Genomic DNA, 8029 nt, shown 5'->3' on the forward strand with positions numbered 1-8029 from the left:
AAATTTATTTCTCACAGTTATGGAGGCTGAGAAGTCCAAGATCTAGGGGCTGGCTTTTGGTCAGGGCCTTTTTGCTGTTTCATCATGTGATGGAAGGTGAGAGAGAAAAGGAGGTCAGGCTTGTCCTTTTATAAGAAACCCATTCCTGTAGTAACAAAGCCTCTCCCTTGATAATGGTGTTAATCTATTGCTCATGAGGGCAGAGCCCCTGTAGCTTAATCATGTCTTAAAAGTCCTGCCTCTTAATACTGTTATAATTGCTATTACATTTCCAACACATGCTTTTCGGGGGCACATTCAAACCATTGCACTACCCTATTTCTGACACTCTCTAGAACCTACCTAACGCTGGAACACCCATTCTACCATACTTACCAGCCTCAATCCAAACAGTAGCTCTCCCATCCTTATGAGGTCTAATATAAGGTCCTTATATTAGATATATAATATATATGAGGTCTAATATAAGATTCTTATATTAGACCTCAAGATCACAAACAACAGTTTCCACTTTCCACTTTAATCTGGGAGAAGGAGGAATAGTGAATTGCTCTTTATGACAATACCTGATTCATAGTAAATGCTAAATGAACTGGGAGACTTTTCTTTCTCTTGAAGGGGGAAAGGTGGATTAAACAGTGACTATTAAAAGTAGATTAATAATTATTAAGTGCAGATTACTACACTTAAGAGAAAACCTCTCAGAGATTAGAAATAACATATAGACCAATGAAATTGCCTCTTCAAATGAGGGAGAGACCCTTTTCCCTCTCACCACATCCTGAGAGTTGTAAGAAAAAAAAGAGTCAGAAATCAGTTCCTAGGTTATGTTATGATACAGTAACCTACATCAGGAGCTGATCCTTTGTTGACACCCTTACCTTCGGAAGAGCTATGAAGGACTCTTACCTCAACTCAGATCACAAGTGTTTCACGGAGTGATGTGCTTTCTAAGGAGTGTTTGTATCACTTATTGGTGACAGCAACCACTTCCTGATGAATTATTATTTGTCTTCATAGTCACTAGGGATCCCATCTCCCAATTCTGCACTAGTTCAATCATATTCTTTGTGTTAGGACACAAACTCCTTGAACATCTTGAGAGAGTGACGCTCATCCCAAAAGAGAAGGGTGTAAGTCAGCCGTGTCCACTGAGCCATGAGCCATGAGCCTTTTTATCTTAGTCACAGGCCAGAAAGTTTGCCAGGTATGTTCAGGTCTCAGATAAAATCAGACACTTCCTCCTCCATCAGATAAATCAGGTTGTGAGTTCCAAGCATGGCTGCTACTCCTTTCCCTCAGCTTCTTCAGGAGAGAAGCCTGCCCTTGGCTAAAGACCCTCATAGAAGTAGCCAGTGCTAAGAGTCTCAGGGTGGATCTCAGTCCATCCTCTTAGGGAAGGGGACCCTGGGGGCTTTTTCTTTTTTTAAGAGACAGAACTTCACTATGTTGCCCAGGCTGGACTTGAACTCCTGGTCTCAAGGAATCCTCACTTCTCACTGTGGGGATTATTTTAACTTCTAATAACAATACTAATATAAATATGAAAAGTATAGATGTAATTGCATAGGCATAAAACATACACAAAAAGGAAATACACACATACAAAATATACACTTTAAAAGTATAAAGATTAATATCCTCTCACAAATCATCGGAGGGGTGCAGGAGTAGAAAAGTGACTATGTCACAAAAGTTGACAATGTAGTGTTGGGGTTAAGAAATGCAAGCCAGATAGCAGAGGTTAAACTCCTACTGTGCCCCTTACTTGCCATGGTACCTTACTGACTCTGTGACTTTAACCACTCTGTGCCTCAGTTTCCTCCTCTATGAAATGGAGATATAAATAGTTCCTACCTTAAAGGATGTTATGAGGATTAAGTGAGACAATACACGTGAAATGCACACGACAGTGCCTGGCATGTGAAGAGTGATTAATGAATGGTAACCAATAGTATTAGTTTTGTCTGTAGGTGGTTGCAACTCTCTGGTGTGAAAGAACAGAGAGCCATTCTGCTTTTCTCTGGGAATGAGGGAGCACTGTAAGACCATACACGGGAAAAAGGACAATTAAACTGGATAACTTCCTAAACGATGTTTACAATCTCCCTTAGAGTATTTGGGGTTGGCAGGCATTCCCCGTGGCCACCTGTGCACATATTACTGATGCTTTATAGCCTGCTGATAGTGCTGCTGTTGCTGACTTCTGTGTGCCAGGTATAAAAATTAGCCACATGGCTTTTAATCTAATGTGTGATGTATTAGAGACACTGCCGTCACTGTAGTTATTTGCAATGGAAGCCTCCCAGTGGAACTTTAGTTGCTGGACTTTTCACTGAAGCTTCTAAAACGGGCATTAAAGCCCAGGAATTATTGGCCTTTGCACAGTACTGCCTGCTGTAACCTTCTAAATCACCATGGCCAAGAAGCTAGGTACTTGCCAATTGGCCTAAATGGTGTAACATTTCTCTTCTTCCTGTTTTTTTTTTTTTTTTTTTTTAGCTGTCAAAGGGACAGAGTTTGTTAGGATATTTCAGTCATATTTCAGATCAGGGAGTTGGCTGATCCAATGGCTCAGTGTTGGAAACAGGCCTCATTCCTTTCTGCTTTTCAGCTCTGCCATCTGCAGTGTCCTCTTCATCACGAGGCTGCCTTTCACCATGGTTGTAGCATGGCTGACTCCTGGCTGCATCCAGGCCTGTACTTTCCTCCACACCCAGCAAAAGTTTCTGGCCTAGCATTTTTAGCAAGAATTTGGAGCCCACAATGATTCAAGATGCTCAGGTCATATACTTAACCCTTGAACCAAGGATTACAACCCAGTCATTCAGGGGTCATCTCTGGCATTGGGGTTGGTTTAGCTACCTCTGAAACTCAGGGTCTGTATGGAGAAACTAATATATGGGTAGCCTTGGAAAGGAGGAGGGAGAAATGGGAGCTGGTATAAAGCAAAAAATGTGTCCTACATAGGGATGATGTAATTTGGAAGTAATAGAGGGATGTATGGTTTTGAGGTTCTGTGATCTTAGATCTGTGTTCCCAAAGAGTAAATGAGAACTGTGATGTGGAATATATCAGGGAGGACTTCCATCCCACCATAGGACACACTCACAGGAATCCATGGATATCTAGATATCATGGTGACTGGTATCTGAAAGATACAGCACAGCTCTAGGGACAGAATTTGTTTTAATTTTTTTTTTTTTTTTTTTTTTTGAGACGGAGTTTTGCTTTTGTCACCCAGGCTGGAGTGCAGGGGCGCGATCTTGGTTCAATCACTTGAACTGCAACCTCCTCCTCCTGGGTTCAAGTGATTCTCCTGTCTCAGCCTCCTGAGTAGCTGGGATTGCAGGTGCCCAACACCACACCCAGTTAGTTTTGTATTTTTAGTAGAGATGGGGTTTCACCATGTTGGCCAGGCTGGTCTTGAACTCCTGACCTCCGGTGATCCACTCGCCTCTGCCTTCCAAAGTGCTGGGATTACAGGCATGAGCCACTGCACCAGCCTAGGGACAGAATTTATTAACCCTTTCAGCAGCAAGAATTCATTAACACCCCCCACCCCCCACTCACCTCCCCTGGCACCATTATGCTCATGCAGCAACTCTCCTCTTTGCTTCTAACCCTCCTTTTACTGCCAAGAAATTGTTTTACTCTTTTTGGTTTTCTACATGTTTATTCATCTATTCTGGTGCCTTATAACCTGTAAGCCAGAATTTCAGCTTTCTCATGACCCCTGTTTCCTCCTGGCCTCTTTGTGTGCATCTTTTCAGATTCTACTCTACCTACCAATTGCTCAATTCTGTTGGTTTCCGGAAGATATAGGGCGAGAAAATCCCATAGCTAGGCTTTGAAAACAGGACAAGATTTCGAGATAGAGAAGAAAGATGTGGCATTTCTTGGATAGAAAAACATACATTAAGATATTTCTGGGGCAGGAAAAAGACTGATTCACCAGAGCAGCAGAAGGTGTTAAACAAGAGAAAAATAAAGTTGGAAAGGTAGAGTGTCACTGGTTATAGAAACTTCGGAAGTAAAGACATAGTGGAGGCTTTTAAGCAAAGCACTCAGCTGGCCTCTTCATTATTTTTATAGGCAAAGTCAGCTTTGTGTGAATCCGTCTCTTTCTTTTACCTGAAAGCCAGTATTTCTTGTCCCTAGTCTCTCTCCACTTGTTCTGTCATGCCAATTCTCAGTAAACCCTACTAGGCTGGATATTAGAAGTAAGGGGCAATGCTCACCTGTAAGACACCAGTTACCACTGTCCTGTGAGAAGTCATATCCGCAGTGCTCAGCCCTATCAGATTCAGTGTCCCCATTTTATAAGAAATCTGTCTATAAATTTTCCTTTGCTATCTTGAAATAGGATGTGTCTACATACCTAGTTGCTATGGGTTGAATTGTGTCCCTCTAGGAATTCATATATTGAAGTCCTAACCTGTAATACCTCAGAATGTGACCATATTTGGAGGCAGGGCCTTTAGGTAATTAAAATAAAATTAGGTCACTAGAGTGGGCCCTAATCCAGTTCTAGGGTGTCCTTAGGAGAAGAGGAAATTTGGACAGGGACAAGGACAGTGAGAAGGCGACGTGGAGACATAGTGAGAAGACAGCAGTCGAGGCCTGTCCAGGACACAATCCTGGAACAGATCCTTCTCCTTACAACCCTCAGAAGAAACCAATCCTGCTGACATCTTGAGCTCAGACTTCCAGCCTCCAGAACTGCGAGATAAGACGTTTCTGTTGTTTAGGCCACTTGGTCTGTGGTACCTTATTATGGTGGTCTTAGCAAACAAATACACTAATTATATATAATGCCTTTATTATAACATAAAGAATACATAAAAGGAGTGTGATTTACCATAAAATATATACAGTATTTCCATATGTAAATGCTCAAGCACAACTGCACCAAAAGACATAATGCTTACATCAATACTCTGAATGCAATAGCTATAAATCACTGTGGATTGACGGCACCAATGCAGGCTGACACAGCGTGTGGTGTTGGCAACACAAATACAAACCCTTAAGCAACATAACTGTTGGCACATAATTTTTGTGAACGAGTCTTGGTAGAGTTCCAAACAAAACAAATAACAGTCTTCCCTCATTTTACATGGTAGTTGTATTCCTGGAAAATTCAAGAAACACATTGTATTTATTTGTAACACAAGGATAGGTTCTGGGCAAAGACAATTATAAGTAGGTATTTCATCTACGTAAATGTCCTGTAGGACATTTGAAAGTCACATACAGTTCCTCATCTTCCTGTACATGTTGCAGGGGGTCGGGATGCCTAGCATCCCTGACCCACATCCCTCCATGCCAGGACAGTGTCATCATGACAACCAAAAATGTCTCCTTATTTCCGAAATATTCCCTAAAGGGGAGTATCGCCTTTGTGATACAAGAAGAGAAAATAAAAGATGTAATTTGTCGATATCTTTTGGTGCAGGATCAGCCCCACGCTCCTCTGTATCAGAACTCTTCCTGCCCGGAGGAAGATAACTGGGGTCTTAGTCACATGGGACTACACAGCAGGCAAGGTCAAGTGACTTCCAAACTGGTTTTTAACACTGCCCTTAGGTTTCAGGTGGTGAAAGGCTCCTTGGTTGGTTTGAACTTCAGAGGCCTCAAGGTACTCCAAGCTTGGTGAAATCTGGCCCCTGTGGCCGTACCTGTCTCTGGATTTTTCTGTGTTTTGTGTGTATTTGGGAGTCAGAGGGTGTTGAGGTGATCTGTGATTGCTGTGATAGTGCCAGAGAATCATCCTGACAAATCCCACTGTTGACTCCCTGCTCCTGTTCCCAGACTGTTGACCATTCACTGTTGGAGAGGTTCTACCAGAAGGTGTGATTTCTAACCAAAAGCAGGTCCTCAACGTTGCTCCCGATCCTTTTATTCCACTCGCCTCTACCCAGGCATGTTCCCTGTGGTGTTCACTCTGTCTCTTTCATGCTTGTCAAGCATCTAAGTTCCACTGTGTTGTCTCATGCTCTCAACAATATTTTACTGAGACAATCAGTATTGTCCAGAAAAACTTTCCTGTCTTCTGTCTCCAAATTTCTTTTCCTCTTATGTAACAGGAAGAAAAGTCTGCTAGTGCTGCCTGTTTCTCCTCCTTCCAAGGGAACTTGCTCCATTGATTAAAGAGCTTCAGTTCTTTCAACTGCCTCCTCCCCGCATGTTTGCCTGAAGATGTCCTGTCTGAGTTAGGACCCTTTGGCTGCAAATAGTAGAATCCAGCTTGAATGTACAGTGGCCAGAAAAGGGGATTTGGGCTCTAAGGAAACAAGAGTGTCTGAAGAAACCTGTAAGAATGCCCTGGGCCTCCGGAAATAACTTGATCAAGAATTGCAAAGCCGCCAGCATTCTTCTACTCACCTTTGTTTGCTACCATTTGCTTCATTTTTCTATTTCCTGTACACTAACTTCTTGTGGCTTCCTGTCCACATGGGTGGAATTCCAGTTCCAGGGGATGGACCCTAACTGGCCTACTTGGAATCAGGTTCAATCCCCTGGCCAAGGAATAGGGGCATAACAGGGACCAAATTGATCTTCCTGCCTGAAACAATGAAACAACAAAATACCTGAAACAATTGGTTTTGGACAAAGATGTCAGGTAGTGCAGGACAGTCATCTTTGAGAGAGGGGAAACAGGTGAGGTGAGCCTTAGGAGCCCAGATCACTGTAGGAGAGAGTTTCCAGGCCTTCGCAGTACAAGGAAGTGGAGGTCAGGTAGAACTCAGTGGTCAACTTGAACTGAGAAGTCCAGGAAAGAGTGGCTAGACACAGCAGAACAGAATACCAGAAGGAGAGGGCTGGAGAGAAAGAGAGAGTGGAAGAGAGGGAGTGAGAGGGAGAGAGCACTTTGGAGATCATCAGAATCTTTATGAGTACTGATCACTGTATGCCTGGGAGGAATGTACTTGAACCACAGAAAAGAATCACCTGAAAGGAACAGAGGGAACAACAATCCTTGTAGCCCTCACAAGGTTGAAATGTGTTACCACCGGTCAGAATGGTAAGCCCTATAATTCACAAGTATTGGGTAGAATAATTTGAAGGGTATTGCCTCAGTAAAATTCAGTCCTAAAGGCTACTCTAGTCTTGCCTAACAAATATTAAAAACAAACCTGAAAGATTCAGACTGTTTGCAAGGAACTTAACTGTGTCCCAGTACAAAGCTCAAGAGTATTTATAGTAATGCAGAAACATCCAGCAACGAGCAAGGTAAAATTTATGACGTCTGGGATCCAATCAAGCCCCTGGTCTAGGGAAGGAAGCAGAAATGAAGAGGAAGAAACAATACTCTATCTTGTACATTTTATGAATGTTATAATCGCCTCCTCTGCCATTGTAAGGCTATTCTTTTTCCTTATACATCCAAGCATTGTATAATTTATTACAATAAGGGTACATTATTATTGTTATTTTAAAAAGGCTTTGTGAACAAACCAATCAAGAAAATGGAAATATAAACAAAAAGGAGACAAAAGGAAGTTCCTACAGCACATCAAAACTGACAAGGACTCTTTCTCCCTATTTCCTCTGCCTTTCTTGTTTTTTTCTGAGAAAGACTTTTGCTCTTGTTGCCCATGCTGGAGTGCAACGGCTGATCTCGGCTCATGGCAACCTCCGCCTCCAGGTTCAAGCCACTCTCCTGCCTCAGCTTCCTGAGTAGCTGGGATTACAGGCATGCGCCACCATACCCGGCCATTATTTTGTATTTTTAGTAGAGATGCGGTTTCTACATGTTGGCCAAGCTGGTCTCCAACGCCCAATTCGGCTTCTCAAAGAGCTGGGATTACAGGCGTGAACCACCGCGCCCTGGCTGCCTCCCTCTCTAGAAAGTTCTCACTTTCTTTACCTTCATGTCTTGCGTTTCTTATCCTTTCTGGATTTTTTTTAGCTGAACACAGAATGCAACTGCAGCGTGGCTAGTTGTTAGAGGAGATTTTTTCTTTTCTTTTCTTTTCTTTTCTTTTTTTTTTTTTTAAGTGGGCCGAACTTAATGTTTCACATT

The sequence above is a fragment of the Aotus nancymaae genome, unplaced genomic scaffold (assembly GCF_030222135.1).
Source record: "Aotus nancymaae isolate 86718 unplaced genomic scaffold, 86718_ANA_hifiasm-v0.15.2.pri h1tg000014l, whole genome shotgun sequence".
Lineage (NCBI taxonomy): Eukaryota > Metazoa > Chordata > Mammalia > Primates > Aotidae > Aotus > Aotus nancymaae.